Source organism: Epinephelus fuscoguttatus, linkage group LG23 (genome assembly GCF_011397635.1).
Source record: "Epinephelus fuscoguttatus linkage group LG23, E.fuscoguttatus.final_Chr_v1".
NCBI lineage: Eukaryota > Metazoa > Chordata > Actinopteri > Perciformes > Serranidae > Epinephelus > Epinephelus fuscoguttatus.
In genome coordinates, this window is record NC_064774.1 from 32,953,751 (window position 1) to 32,970,481 (window position 16,731).

Here is a 16,731-nt window from a genome sequence, read left to right on the forward strand (position 1 = left end):
ATTTAGGACTGCTAGCAAAAGGGTAATTGGAAGGTTATATCTCGTTACTTATGCTAATGCTAATTAGCTATTGGCTAGCTATGAAATATGTTAAAAGAGAGGCGGTTATGGTTAGGGTAAGAGTAATGGGAAGGCTACATCTCGTTACTTTTACTAATGCTGACTTAGCCATTAGCTGGCTATGAATATTATTTAAAAGAGAGGCGGTTGTGGTTAGGGCATAGGTAATAGAAAGGGGTGAATCTCGTTTCTTATACATCTTACATAACTCTTATTCAATTCTTGTTTTATTCTGTTGGTGTATACTAACATACTTCTATTGCTGCTGTTATCATTAGTCATACTTCTACTGTTATTACACACATATGATTATTGTCACATATGTATACTATCACATATTAATATATACTTTCAACATATTGTACCACAATAGCCAGAATTATAATTATAATATTATTACTTTCATTAATGTTGTTGTAAGCTATGCATCTCTCTCTCTCTCTCTCTCTCTCTCTTTCTGTCTCATTGTGTCATACAAATTACCGGTAATTTATTATGCTGATCTGTTGTGTACGACATCTATTGCACGTCTGTCCGTCCTGGAAGAAGAATCCCTCTTCAGTTGCTCTTCCTGAGGTTTCTACCATTTTTCCCCCCCGTTAAAGGGTTTTTTGGGGGAGTTTTTCCTTATCCTCTGTGAGGGTCATAAGGACAGAGGGATGTCGTATGCTGTAAAGCCCTGTGAGGCAAATTGTGATTTGTGATATTGGGCTTTATAAATAAAATTGATTGATTGATTGATTTCATACTCTTATTCTTGCTTCTTATACACGATCCTGATTCTGATAAAATTAGTCATGTCTTCATGTATTATGAATTGTAAAGTGGATTATTGCCACATTTCGTCTTATTCATTTACTACAGTGTGGCATTGTAGCGGGGTTCAGATAACTGTCAAGCTGGTGGGTTTGTCCTGTACTAGCGGTGGGTGTGGTTTGTAGGGGTGTGTTGTATAAACTACAAATGGAATTTGTTTGCGTACATGTCTCGAAAATAGACCATTGCACTTATAAGACCCGATGGACTGGCAGTCATCTTGGATTTGACCTCTCACAGTCCTCAGCAGCCAAACTTCACTTTCCTCCACATCTGAAAATAAAACCTGTGGTACGTACTAAATGTATGAGAAATTTCATGTGTTTCTCGTAAAATGTACAATTGTTGTGGTTATCCAATGTGCTACCAAGTTGCTCTCTGATACTGTTGCACAACACAAGGCCACTATACAGACATTGCCACCACTACATACAAGTTATCAGCAAGAAGGTTGCAGGTCATGGACCACACAGTTTCAAAATCTCTACATGAACGTGCCGGGTCTTACTTAATCTCCAAGGTTTGCTACATGCATGAATCATGCAGTGGTTCCTCCTCAACCCTCTGTCACTCTCCCTAACTCACTTGCACTTCACTCTTAAAGGAAAACAAAGATACTTAGGCAACAGTTTACACCCCTACCCTAGATTTCAATCTTTTTAAACTCCCTTCTCAGCTAAGTTTTGTAATTTCCCAAACATTGGCAGTTCAACATATCCCCCCATTCCAACACTCCAGGGGTGGACTGCCAACAAAAAGCCATTTCGGAATTTGCTGTCTAGCGGTCCCAATTTGACACACAAAATTCGAACTGACATGTGATTGTTGATTAACAAATCATTAATTAAAAGAAAAACCTGTTTTTGTTTTTTTTTTGCACGTTAGTCTAAGGTTTTCCTCATGTTGTTCTACTGTTGGGGACAAATGTACATTGCATATTGCAGGGGGGAGAGATCCCCCCTTATTCCCTCACCCCCACTCCCTTCCAGAAATCCACACCTATGATTAAACATGAGTGGTACAATAAATTTAGCTATCAAAGCTCTCAATGGAGTTATCTCTTAGCAGGACAGCACAGCATTCAGTTATATGTCCATCTCATCAAACAGGTGTGACAGCACGGCCCAGTGGCACAATCCCTTCCTACAAGACCACAGTACATTTTCTTACAGTATGTCTAAGAGAGTTCTCATGTACTCAAGGCAAAGTAGAGTCCAACAGAATCAGCTTCATAGAGCAGTAATGCCAAATACAATTCATTTTGTAGTGACTGATCAGTCTTCCAACTATTTTAACTGCTTTGTTAGTATATCTGGGGACAAACTACTTAAAATGTAGCTTAATATACATGAACTAAGTGTCTGTTAAGTACAATGTAAAGAGCAGTTGGTCTGGACCAGGTCTATGAGTTTCCTTTAGCTGTTGCATTGTACCTAAAATGTAGTCATTGGAAAAAAATGTTGCCATTGTACGTTTCTGCAAACCATGGTACCTTGCATTTGTATGGTTTTTAGTGTCATATCAATGTTTCTAAAGTGACATAATATATGAGGTGATTTTGTCATCCATAGGTGGATGGTCACCTGGGCAAGACACATCATGCCAAGCTGCAGATCTCGGTTCAAGACCAACAAATAACAAAACCAATTGTTCTTTTAGGGAATCTTCACTGTGTTTCTAGCGTCTTTTTTACCCACCAAATGAAGCTGCTCTGTGAACCTGACTTTTAAAATTGCTTTTTTGTGAAGCCTATCATTCTTTTTTATTTTTTCAACCTCTCCTTACCGATCGCTAAGGCGATATACAGTATGCCAGCCTCCGGTACAAATGAGACGAAACGGGACCAAAACTGGACTCAGAGCCAACAACTGCAGCTAACGTTAACAACATGGAAAACAAGCTAGCGGACACTAGGAAACCTCCGTGGAGCAGCCGCGGCTAGAGAAATCACATCAGCTGTAATGAAAAAATTGCTAACAACTGTCCTCTACTGTCACCTTCTTCAAGGATACCATTCAACCGACTCTAACCTCCCCGGTAAGACAATCTGCCCCTCCCGCATTAGATGGACAACAAACCAGCTGACATTCTCTGGTTCTGCCTTAGTCGTGGTTTGGTCCCCCGCTTGATTAATAACTATCTGTAGCAAATGGGCTGAATAATTTGCCTAGGCTGAATAATTTGCCTAGTAATGACTGTTCCAGTCATTACTAGGCATTTACTGTTACTGTAATTCTGTTATTATTATCGTAATATGTTTTAGTAAGCCTGACATTCTAATGTTTGTATGTCAAACAGAGTAAATTATGTTCACAGAGCTCTCAAGGTAAGGTGTATCCTTGAGGGTAATCTGCTTTGCCATGGGCAGCTGTACCACTATAGCCTGGTGAAACCATCCTAATCTCGCTAGCCCATATTCGATTTCGCTCCACAGATCATACGATGCGATCATTAAGGCACATTCTGGCATCGGTTAAAGCTTACTGGGTCAATCACAACTGTTTATTACTTTGGGGCGGGCATGTCATCACAATAGGAGGGACAAGGAGTGGAGTGAATGCATTTCGTGAACAACCAAAATGGCTACTGATTTTGAAACTGCAATGGTAAATGTGTTGAAAGAACTGGAATGTACATTTTCTTTAAAAGCAGAACAAACGACTGCACTGAAAGCTTTTATTGATAAAAAAAGGATGTGTTTTTTCTTTTTTGGTAAAAGTTTACTTTACCAACTGGCTCAGTTGACCGGGAAAAAGATGGGACTCAGTGAAAACCCAGTGGCTATTGTTGTTTCTCTGCTAGTTGCTCTCCTGGAGGGGCAGGTCAGGGAAGCGACCAAGCTGGGAATCACAGTCATGCAGCTCGGAGTCCACAGTAAGGAGGAAATGCGCAAAGACAGCAACACTCTTTCCCAAACATAATCACAGCTCATCTCCGCTGCGGCTTGCTGCTCTGTTTACAGTGGTGTTGTGCTAGCCTACGTCACACATTTCATTTACTCTGATTGGGCACTTTGAATGACAGCTGTTGACACCGAGGAAATGTACATTCTGTGTCCAGACTCATTCGCGTTTTGCGAATTGGGTCTGGCAACGCCAGGCTAGTACCACTAGGGGATATTTCCCATTGGTACTTGGGTTAGTTCTGAATATCCCTTGTTCCTGTTTAGTGGACGTTCTATTCTGTTCTTTTTCATTTTCTATAGCCTTCTGCTAGTCCTGGCAGTATTTTTTTCCCTTTTTTCTTTTGTTTTTATTCTCCTTTTGCCTCTTGAGCTATCTGTCATACAAGGTTTTTTGTCCAGGCCAAATTCTTACTCACTTCTCATATGTCAGATAGCCAGAAAAATAAGACGGCTTTAGTCAGTGGAGGTGTGGTGAAACTCTTAAGTTGGAATGTTAAAGGCCCCAATTCATCAATAAAACGAAATAAGGTGTTCAATCATATTCAGGGTCTAAAATCAGATATTATCCTCCTACAGGAAATGCATCTCAAGTCATCTCAGCACCGTTATCTCAGCAGACCTGGGATCTAACAGATCCTTCACTCTAAATTTCAGAACAAAGCCAGAGGTGCAGCCATCCTTATCCAGAATAATATACAGTTTACCCCTTCCACCACGCTTGAGGATCCCCTGGGGAGATTTGTGATTCAATCAGGCTGTCTATATTCCACCAAGGTCGCACTCTGCAATATACGTATATGCACCAAATTGGGATGATCATCAATTAATCACAAAATTAATGTCGCTTCTTCCTGATCTTAATTCACATCAACTTATTATGGGGGGGAGACTTTAACGGTGCTTTAAGTCCCTCTCTAGACTGCTCCTCTCTTAAGCAAAGCACCAGTTCTCTTACAGCCAGAGCTATCCAGTTAGGGCTGGGCAGTATCCCGGTGTTATGACTTACACTGGTATATTTTTGAAGGAGATATGAATTTGAGACAATACCGCCATACCGGTGTTTTATTATTATTTTTAAGACGCCTGCTCCGCTGCTTTTCAATCAGGTGCAGCTTTCACTGTTCAGGGCCTTCGAACTCTGCCCCTTGCGTGTGCACGTACGCTTCAGTCCCACTTGTTGTTGTCCCTCTTTTCACACAGAAAGTTTTCAGAAAACATGGCTGATGCGGTGCCAGTAGAAGCAAACAACTTAGCAGAGAGTAGTACGGTTGATGATGAGCAGGAGCTAGTTCCGAAGAAAAAAAACAATGGCTCTGTAATTTGGATGTACTTTGGATATAGGATTAAAGATGAGGAGCAACAAGACGCTATCTGTAAAACCTGCCGCAAGCAAGTCGTTTCTAAAGGTTGGAGCACTTCCAATCTCTTCCATCACCTACAGCAGTTCCACAAACTGCTTTACGAAGAAAGTATGAAACTACGTGGAAATGCAGGTTCCAAGAACCCGCAGTCTGTGAAATCTATCTCGAAACAAGTCTCATCGCAAGCGTCATTTACCAGTGTTCAGCCTTCCAATAAAAAAAATATATATAAATGGCGCAACATAACTAAGGCGGTGGCCGGCCACTTTGCCAAGGACGTGGCCCCAATCTCTGTGGTTGAACAAAAAGGCTTCAAAGACATGCTTAGAACATCAGTTACCAAGTCGCCGTTACTTTGCAAGAGAGGTTCCCCCAGAAATGTATACAAAGGTACGACAGAACTTATCTGACAGGCTAGCAAATGTGACACATTTCAGGCTGACTACTGAGGTGTGGACAAGGCGCACTTGCGAACCATATTTGTGTTTGACCATGCACTTCATTGAAGATTGGGAGATAAAAACAGCATGCCTCCAAACCAGCTATTTTCCGGAAAGCCACACAGTTGAAAACATAGCCAAAGCTCTACAGGATGCACTTGCTAACTGGGGGCTTAGCGAAAACGGGCTGGTTGCCATTACGACGGACAATGGAGCAAACATCGTCAAAGAAATGGAACTGAAAAACTGACTGAGGATGCAATGCTTCGGTCACCGGCTTCATTTGGCAATTGGTGAGTAGCCTAATTAATAGTGTTTAAGAAATGATTTTAAACCAAGTTACTTATAAAAATATGCCTAGCCTGTCCATCATATTTGCTTGAGATAGCTTGTTGTAGGCCTATGTGTGGGCAATTCAGTTGATGGTTCATCACTGACTTACACGTCCTCTTTTTTGTTTTTAACCTATTTATGTTTTGTCACTGTCTTTGAAGTTGATTTTTCTTCAGCATGTATGTTTCTGATTTAACAGGACACGGAATGGATGACAGCCGCATCACAAGGGCCATTAACCTGTGTAAAAAGATTGTCAGCACATTTTCCTTCAGCTGGCTTAAGAGGAGGGAGCTTGCCGAAGTTCAGCAACAGCTTGGTCTTCCCGCTCATCAACTGATAACAGAGTCTGTCACACGCTGGGGATCAAGACAGCTGATGATAGAGAGGATCCTGGAGCAGGAGGAGGCCATCACAAAAGTACTCTCCTCAGACAAAAAGACCAGGCACTTAGTCCTCATCTGGCAGGACATTGAGGTGCTGGAGACAGTGCAAAAGGTTCTAAAACCCCTCCAAGACTTCACGGATGCATTGTGAGGGGAGGACTATGTGACCTATGTCAGACCTGTCCTTCATCTTTTCACCACCAGCATCTTGGCAGAGGAGAGTGACAACGAGTTGTGCAGATCAATGAAGACCTGCATTTTGAATTATCTTAGTGACAAATACTCTGATCCAGCTGTAAGTGACCTGTTGGACATGGCCACATTTGTGTATACACGTTTCAGGGATGCATACATTGAAAAAGACAGGGTTGATTCCTTGAAACAGAGAGTTGTGGTTGAGGGAAAGTCTCTCTTGGTTGATGAGGGAAGCTGTGAGCCAGACCCAGCTGTGATGCCTGTAGACCAAGAAGCAACAATGGCACCACCAACAAAGAAGAAGTCATTGGCCAGCTTCTTCAAACGGAGTGCAGAGACCAGTAGCAATTCACTGACACAGCTGGACAAAATTGAAAATCAACTCTCAAACTACTTGCTGTCAGTTAGGGCAAACAGTGATGCAGATCCAATTAAATGGTGGAGTGAAAACGAAATGGCCTACCCAGCACTTAGCTGCCTTGGAAAGAAATATCTCTTAGTACCTGCAACCAGTTGTCCTTCTGAGCGAGTTTTCAGTTGCAGTGGCAACATTATTACCTGTTACATAGCATCCCTGAAGCCTGAAACAGTGGATAGGCTAGTTTTCCCTGCTCAAAACTTGTGAGAAATGTGCAGGTTTACACAGGAAGATATGACGTACTTTGTCTACCTCAGTATTGGCATTAGACCTATTGTTTTTGCTAATGTTGGCATTATTGTATACCTAAACCATTTTATGGGTCATTTTCTATAGGCCTACATTTTATCACATGTTTACTCATTGTTGAACAGTGTATTTTGAAACAGGCCTGTGTAGTGTGTACATTTTTTATATTTGCCCATTTGTACTTAAGCTGTAGTCAAGGTCAACCTATTTCTTGAATCGGTCTGTTTACATTTTTGTTATTCACACAGCTCTGTAGGAGCAGAGGTATACCAATAGGTATCTATTAGCCATTTTTGGCATCTTCATTTAAATCTGTTTTCATGTGAAACATACGCTCTATGTTCTCATCCAGGGTTGGCCTGTTGTTACTTTAATGCTCTTTACTGTTTTGATATTTGCACAGCTCTCAAGCCCTGTACAATCAGAATTATGCCTATTGGTATAAAATGTAGGCTATTATCATAGATTTAATTTTTACATAACTGTGCATCTCTTTCCATCAGGAAAGATATGTTGTTTACATTTATTTTCACAGCCGTGCTTTCTTGAGCAGATAAAGACAAACCTGTAAGGTTTTGAATGTGATTTAAGTCTTTAAAGAAAACAGGTTTTGATATACTTATGGTTTTGAGTAAAAATGAATAACTTTTCTCGCTCTGTATAAAATACCAGTACCATACCGTATACCGTTATACGGCCTAATGATACGGGGGTATGAGTTTTAATCCATATCACCCAGCCCTATATCCAGTCTTTCCTAGATGATTATGGTATCACTGATGCGTGGCGCTTCCTATACCCCACTACACGACAATATGCATTCTTTTCCCCAATTCACCAATCTTTCTCAAGAATAGATTATTTTTTCATAGACCAGAAATTACTGTCCAACCTCCAATCTTGCTCATATGAGAGTATTACAATTTCAGACACCTTTGCTGCTAGACGTTCACTTTTTAGAGAAACCAAATGACTGTAGACCATCTCTCCTGCTATCAGACAAGAATTATGGCCTCACCCTGATTGATCAAATTAAGAGCAACTGAGGAGGGATCCCTCTTCCAGGATGGACAGACGTGCAATAGATGTCGTACAGAACAGATCAGCATAATAAATTAACAGTAATCCGTATGACATGTCACCTTGTATTATTTAGGAGTCACTTAAAGCTTATATCCGAGGACAGATCATCTCTCACACCTCTTACATTGCTAAGCAACAGAGGTCCAAACTGCTGAAACTGTCCTCTGATATTCTCAATTTAGATAAAAAATATGCAGACTCCCCAGATCCAGATCTATACAAGAAGAGGCTTGCATTGCAAACTGAATTCAACCTCTTGTCTACTAATTAAGCCATCCAGTTACTTCGCAAGACAAAACAAACTTACTTTGAATTTGGGGGAAAACCCAGTAAATTATTAGCTTTGCAGTTGACACAACAGATGGCTCAAAATCTGATCTCTCAAATTCGTTCCCCTGCTGGTGACATCCTCACTAATCCAGCCAACATAAACAGATGCTTTTCAGACTACTACTTCTCCCTTTACCAGTCAGAATCTAATCCAGATGTGCTGTCATTTTTCAGCGACATACAAACTCCCACTATTAGTCTTGATCGTAAGGCTCGGCTTGACCATCCTCTTACCTGCAACGAGTTTTTTGTGCCATCCAATCCATGCAAAGCGGAAAAGCCCCAGGCCTAGACAGCTTCTCTGTCGAGTTTTTTAAAGTTACGCAGGTCCTGATAAAACCCATGCTGGAAATGTTCAGTGAGTCTCTCAGTGCTGGGCAACTTCCCCTTTCCCTCCGCCAAGCCTCAATTTCCCTTATTCCTAAAAAAGACAAAGATCCACTGGATTGTAGAAACTATAGACCTATAAGCCTCTGTCCTGTAGATGCCAAAATACTCGCTAAAGTCCTAGCTCTTTGGTTGGAACCCATTTTACCAAACCTTATTCACAACAATCAAATAGGGTTTATTAAAAACAGAAAATTGGAAATTGTCACGTCATGTAACTAAATAATTGTCTATTTTTATGCACTTTAAGTGTATTAGCGTACCTCTGCTAGGGGAGGGAATCACCAGATGATTCCCGACATCATATAATCACGATACTTAAGTCACGATACAATATTACTGTCATTTTAAATATGCTGCATTATGCTGAGTGCTGCGATAAAATATATAGCTATATACTGCTATTTATTACCTTTTTAATAACTATAAATTATGTCCCCAAAGGAAAACTTAAATGTTTTATCTAATAAGATAAAATTCTCAGTCTGTTAATCTCTCTTCAGCTATTTCTTTCTTCTTTTTTTGCAGCATGTATTTAGTGGACTGAGAAAGCAACTGGTTATATTATTCTAGGCTACCTAAAGGTTAATTTGTATTTGTAATATTAACAATGTCTATCATAAAAAAAACAATTCTTGGTGCTGTGTGACCATATGATATTGCCACACAAAACTATCACAATACTACACTTTATCACTTTTTTTTTTTTTTTTTTTTTACCCCCCTTAACCTTTACCAATTATTATTTTGTCAAAAGCAAGTATAAGTTGGAAATTTCCTTTAGATGTTCTCATAAGGTTACTATAAAAATGTTTTCAAATTCTTCATTGTCAGACTTTTTTTTCTTTGTCCAACTCTTAAAATAATGAAGGCGCATGATGTTAGAGGATAAAAGTTAAATTTTGATATGAGTTACTGAAAGGACTAAAACAATGGATACTGTGAAAATGTTTTTCTTTTTTTTTCTTTTATTTAAAAAAGCATTTTAATAGCCTCACTTTTCCTTTTGTTTCCATGTTTGACTATTTGGTTATATTGATGTTTTTGACGTCAAACAAATAATCTTTTAAAACAAATGTGATTTATAAGTGTAAAAGGAATGTTTAATGGGGCTTTTCTCTATAAAATATTGGGTATTTAATTAATGCTTTTTGGGAGAGTAGAATGACTGTATCTACAGCACAATGAGAGAAACGACTCAAATTAGATCCCAATAACAAATCCTAACACACTGATCCATTCCTGTGACTGTACCCCCCTCTGATACTCTCATCCAGTAACCGGGTGCACTCGGTTTAACCTGGCCCAGTCAGGCCGGATTAATGCTTACAGGATCAGTCAAACAAGATTATCTCAAACTGTTGGACCAAATGCCCGGACAATAAACCTACAGGTACTGTGTACTTAAAACATGCAAGACAATCATGGCTGTGACAATTACATGTGAACAATCAGGTTTTTCAAAAAGAGGGACAATAAATTAGTTTCTAATCTGCATGTATGTCCTATAGCGCACCCTAATTATCCAGAAGTTAATTACAAGTCCCTTACAATTAATCAATGGACTACTCGTAGTGCGACCCTTTACGAGGCAGTGTAAAACACTTCCGGCCACAGCTTTCAGAACAAAGTAACTCTTATGCTGGCATATAGTGAGCTAAATATCTTCAGTAAATGTTAGGAATAGACTATCTACAGTGAATGTAACCTAAATGTAGGTGTATTATTAAGAGTTACCTATAATTCATTTTTCAATTACAATCATAAGCTGTTTGCTAGGTTAGATTTTACAGGAAGTAAAAAAGACATCGCTACATAATTCATTGGTTTCTTATTATTAATTATTGTATGTGAATCTAATATAGGCTATATGTAAGATTCGGCACTGGAATCCAGTGTTTAGGCGTAGTAGCTTATTGCAGAAAATAAAACAACATTTTTGCATGTTGAGTACATATAGATTTATTTTTTAAGAAGCCCACAGTGGGGTGTTCTGTCTCAAATCAAAGCAACCCGTTTGAATTTTAAAGTGAAATGTTTATTGGAGAAAAATTAACCGAACATCCGGTGTTTAAATGCGCTCTACACTTTGACGCACGCGACCCTGTTACCCAGCTTTAACATTTAGCCTAAATAAAAAGTAGACTCACCTCGTTTCAAACCGCCGTCGACGTGGTGGACTGTGCGTTAAAAGGTGGCGGCAGTGTGGTTATTAACAAAGTCACCGATAAGCTCCTTCTCTCGGACTCTGAGTAGTTGCCCTTCAGCGGACTTCCAGCAGAAGACCGCTGATAAAAGTCCATTAAACTCCCCGGCTTGTTGTCTAACTCCCGAACTCAAATACAGATATCACATCGTGTCCTGTTGGTGATAAAGCCCGGCTATTCACAGTTCCGTCTGGCGCAGAAGGAGCGTGTGCAGCACGGAGCGGTCGTCTGAAACCTCCACAATCCCTCCTGTTCTCCTCCTCATCCCCCCTGCCCTTCCTCCTGGCTGCCAGCGCCTCCAGGCCACCTCAGTGCCCGACCTCCCCCTCACTGCTTCAGCTGGAGCCCACTGTGAGACATGACTGCCCCTGTCACACTCAAAGGAATTGTTTTTTTTCTTAATGCTCATATCTTAATATTCTCTTCAACAGGTTTTTGCAAACCTTCAGTTATGCACACAGTATGAGCCACAAACTGGAATTACAGCAGTGTAAGGCTCAGAGTACAGGATGTATGTTGTACTATCATCAATAATCAAGAATTACAAATGAACTTGTTCAGAAGAATGAACAATAGAATAGTATATGACATTTAATTGAAAAAAATATATATAATAAAATGTACAAATTAACATTCTAATTTAACTAGGGATGCACGGATATTGAAATTCTGGGCCAATACTGATTCCGATGTTTAAAGTAACAATTTTGCCAAAAGCTGATAACAATGTTTTTAGATCAGTGTTTCTTTTATTATTATTATTATTATTATTATTATTATTATTATTTTGTTCCAGGAAAACACAGAAATCTACACTATAAAAAAAACTGTTTTAAAGTCATTCAGTCCTTCATGATATTACCTTCGAATGAGCACAAATTCAATTATACATATGTAGCACTTGTATTCATTGTAGGTAATGATGCTACTTTAATTACTTAGGTTCTGATGAGTAAATATGAATGGCGACAAGTCAAATGCTTAAAGAACAACTGGCAGGTTTATTGCAGTGCAACCAACACTTTGATTCAGTTTAACAGATCTCAAAAACGCCAAAATGTAAAGAAACAAGAGCTCTTAGCAATCAAAATAAAATGAAATAAAATAAAATGTCCTTAGTGTCTGTTTGTCTCTCTACCTGTGAAGTAAAAATTGATGTATGATGATTACTCCTTATCTGGCGATTTTCTGCAAGTCCGCTGTATCAGTCCTGTAAAATGAGATCCAAAGCAGCTGGCCACAGTGTTTTCAGGTCTTTGTCAGGATTCTTCATCAATATGACCGGCTTGCCATCATAGTCCAGCAAGGCATCAAATCCAAGCCACAAATCCAGGGTCATCAAAAAAGCAATCTGCAGTACAGAATAAATCAGATAAATCATCATACAGTATAATTTCCAAATGAGATCTCATCAATTTCTCCAAAACTCAATTTTACAACCCTCTTTTCCAGGGATTTCTCTTGTAATTTGTAGTATTCCACTAAAACTGACTTAATCTGGCATCAGTAGAGCAATACACTGCTCATATTAAATACATTTATCACATCTCTCATTAAACATAAAATTATATTAGAATTGAATAAACAGAATAACCTTCATATCAATAAGACTAACATAAGTACATTCAACACATTATCATGTATTCAACAAATAAAGATACACTTGGGCATACTGTATACAGTACAGGCCAAAAGTTTGGACACACCTTCTCATTCAATGCGTTTTCTTTATTTTCATGACTATTTACATTGTAGATTCTCACTGAAGGCATCAAAACTATGAATGAACACATGTGGAGTTATGTACTTAACAAAAAAAGGTGAAATAACTGAAAACATGTTTTATATTCTAGTTTCTTCAAAATAGCCACCCTTTGCTCTGATTACTGCTTTGCACACTCTTGGCATTCTCTCCATGAGCTTCAAGAGGTAGTCACCTGAAATGGTTTCCACTTCACAGGTGTGCCTTATCAGGGTTAATTAGTGGAATTTCTTGCTTTATCAATGGGGTTGGGACCATCAGTTGTGTTGTGCAGAAGTCAGGTTAATACACAGCCGACAGCCCTATTGGACAACTGTTAAAATTCATATTATGGCAAGAACCAATCAGCTAACTAAAGAAAAACGAGTGGCCATCATTACTTTAAGAAATGAAGGTCAGTCAGTCTGGAAAATTGCAAAAACTTTAAATGTGTCCCCAAGTGGAGTCGCAAAAACCATCAAGCGCTACAACAAAACTGGCACACATGAGGACCGACCCAGGAAAGGAAGACCAAGAGTCACCTCTGCTTCTGAGGATAAGTTCATCCAAGTCACCAGCCTCAGAATTCGCAAGTTAACAGCAGCTCAGATCAGAGACCAGATGAATGCCACACAGAGTTCTAGCAGCAGACCCATCTCTAGAACAAATGTTAAGAGGAGACTGCGCGAATCAGGCCTTCATGGTCAAATAGCTGCTAGGAAACCACTGCTAAGGAGCGGCAACAAGCAGAAGAGATTTGTTTGGGCCAAGAAACACAAGGAATGGACATTAGACCAGTGGAAATCTGTGCTTTGGTCTGATGAGTCCAAATTTGAGATCTTTGGTTCCAACCGCCGTGTCTTTGTGAGACGCAGAAAAGGTGAACGGATGGATTCCACATGCCTGGTTCCCACTGTGAAGCATGGAGGAGGAGGTGTGATGGTGTGGGGGTGTTTTGCTGGTGACACTGTTGGGGATTTATTCAAAATTGAAGGCACACTGAACCAGCATGGCTACCACAGCATCCTGCAGCAACATGCCATCCCATCCGGTTTGCGTTTAGTTGGACGATCATTTATTTTTCAACAGGACAATGACCCCAAACACACCTCCAGGCTGTGTAAGGGCTATTTGACCAAGAAGGAGAGTGATGGAGTGCTGCGGCAGATGACCTGGCCTCCACAGTCACCGGACCTGAACCCAATCGAGATGGTTTGGGGTGAGCTGGACCGCAGAGTGAAGGCAAAGGGGCCAACAAGTGCTAAACACCTCTGGGAACTCCTTCAAGACTGTTGGAAAACCATTTCAGGTGACTACCTCTTGAAGCTCATGGAGAGAATGCCAAGAGTGTGCAAAGCAGTAATCAGAGCAAAGGGTGGCTATTTTGAAGAAACTAGAATATAAAACATGTTTTCAGTTATTTCACCTTTTTTTGTTAAGTACATAACTCCACATGTGTTCATTCATAGTTTTGATGCCTTCAGTGAGAATCTACAATGTAAATAGTCATGAAAATAAAGAAAACGCATTGAATGAGAAGGTGTGTCCAAACTTTTGGCCTGTACTGTACATCCAAACCACTCAGTAGGCTACTCTGTGTAGTAACACCATATAAAACACTGTTCAAAATACTGTTCAAAAAAACAGTTCAAAACACTGTTCAAAATACTCCCACTGGTTTTAGCTTAATCTCACACAAATGAACTGAAATGCTCATATTCTCTCAAGCTAGCAAGACGCTATGCTATTAGCTACGCTAATGTACGAGCTAATTTAACTCACTAGAGTTTCCAGAGTAAGAGAAAAACACAATCCAACTCCCTTGGCGTACGTGACAGTTACTCCTTCAAGAAACAAGACTGACAATCTTGTTAAGCTTTATAACTCGTTCCCGCACTTGTGCTTTCCTCTTTATCAACGTGTTTTAGCTCAGCAGTTTCACACACTGTTCTCCCGATTGGTGGAATCTGACGCTAACAGGGGGCGCACTCTCTCACTGGGAGAGCTGACAGGATGCACCAAGGGTCAAAACAGCCTGACTTGTGAAGAGTTAATAGCCTGGTTCCAGACCATAGACCCCACCCACTCAATTGAGTAGGCTTGCATCTCTGGTCTGGCATACTGCAATGAACCTGCGATTTATCTCGTCCAAAAGATGGAAAGACCAATGAACGCCGGGGGTGGGGGCGGGTCTAGCGATTAGCCAATCAGCGCCACGCTGATGTCAAGCTGTCCGCCGGTGGGTAACTGGTGAGGATAGCAATAATGGCAACCGCTACAGATCCTACAGACCACATTAACGATACTATCGAGGTATTTTGCCACTACTCGCATTAATGGAGGACCAAATTCAGGAAGCTGCTGAATTGGATTAAACAGTGATGCAGCTGGGTGTGCACGACAACGGAGACATTTTAAACGGGCAATGCTCGCTTGTTTTCGGCACCCCCGAGGCATGGATACTAATGACGTCAGATTCTGGGTGAGTCGTTGATCTCTACTGATTGGTTAGGGAAAAATCAAATTCCCTCCCCCTTGTAAATCGCCTTCAATGGAGGCAATGTCAGACTGAAGGTTCTGGGAGCTTCAGTCTAACACTCAGGCTAAAGAGTTAAACCTTTAGTGCCCATAACACCCCCCCCCCCCCAGTGAAAACAGCCTGGTGCTCGCCTCAACCTGTCTGATTTCCTTATCACTGTATCTTCACCACTTGCCCTGTCTGTTTCTCTCTCTTCATCGGTTTGTTTGTCATGTGATTCTCCATTTGAATGTACATTATCTGGTGCTTGGTCTAGCCTATGTCCATTATCTGAACTTCCCAACCCTAACATTGGCAAGTTGTCATTGTCAGCGCAACACTGTGCCACATCTGCATTAGCATCAGCTGCACCATCTGACTCTGGGCACGTGACTTCCCCATCTGGCAGTTCAGCTCCAATATCTGGAAACAGCTGAGAATCATCTACCAAAGGTAGCCGTGGGGGTTGAGATGGTTCAGGTTGAGCTGGGTGGTCAGAGGCAGTGGGAGTTTTCAGATCCCTTATAATGTCATAAATTTTGGTGAATGTCTCTGTGTGGACTGTTGCTTCACCATGCAAGTTTGTGCGCTCATCATCAGAATCAGAACTTTCCTGCTCCTGTTGCGGGGGACAGCTTTAGCACTATTCGGACGGGATTAGTTTTACATGGGCACGTGGGGTAATGTCACTTTACCACAGGACGTCGGTAATATTAATGGCCAATTCGCACGGGATAAGAAATATCAGTAACACTACCACAAGTGGGAGGGGTAAATCCATTCACGCACCGCCATCCCCTCCTGTTGTCATGTATGTATTAGGGCTGTCAAAAGCACCATGAAATTGAGTTCTAATGTTTTTGAATTAATTTAGTATAGTTCGAATAATATTCAATTTTTTTATTTATTTATTTTATTTTTTTTTTTTTTACAAAAAAACACAAAAAATAAGATGCTTATTGCTGATGCAATATGAACGTGACACTCAGATGAAAACACCCATTTTGACCTCACTGAAGTGCTAGGTATGACCAGCTTTTGCCTCGCTATCTGAGCAATGTTTGGATACTTCAGTGCGTAGTTTTCCACAACAAGAGTGGATCCTGGTTGGCTCGTAGTGGTGTCTCATTCTGGTAACGTTTCATCTCTTCTTCAAAAAGGGTAGGCAGGGAGGCAGCAGGTGCAACACTCTCCCTGTATGTCTCCCCAAACAGGTCACACATCGCGGACAGCACAGTAGGTGGTGTTGGCGCAGCGGGCTCCTCTGTCGGTGCCTCTCCCTCCGACGCTGCGTCCCTCTCT

General features: G+C 40.6%; 1 protein-coding gene across 2 annotated transcripts in view; it reads right to left on the reverse strand.

The window, feature by feature from the left end:
* gal3st4 (galactose-3-O-sulfotransferase 4) overlaps positions 1 to 11,543 on the reverse strand; it is a 50,983-nt gene extending 39,440 nt beyond the window's left edge. For both annotated transcript variants that reach the window (XM_049568869.1, XM_049568868.1), the window contains exon 1: positions 11,114 to 11,543. The gene's annotated coding sequence lies outside the window, so the exon portion shown is untranslated. The remainder of the gene's footprint in view (positions 1 to 11,113) is intronic.
* Between the last annotated feature and the right edge of the window lie 5,188 nt (positions 11,544 to 16,731).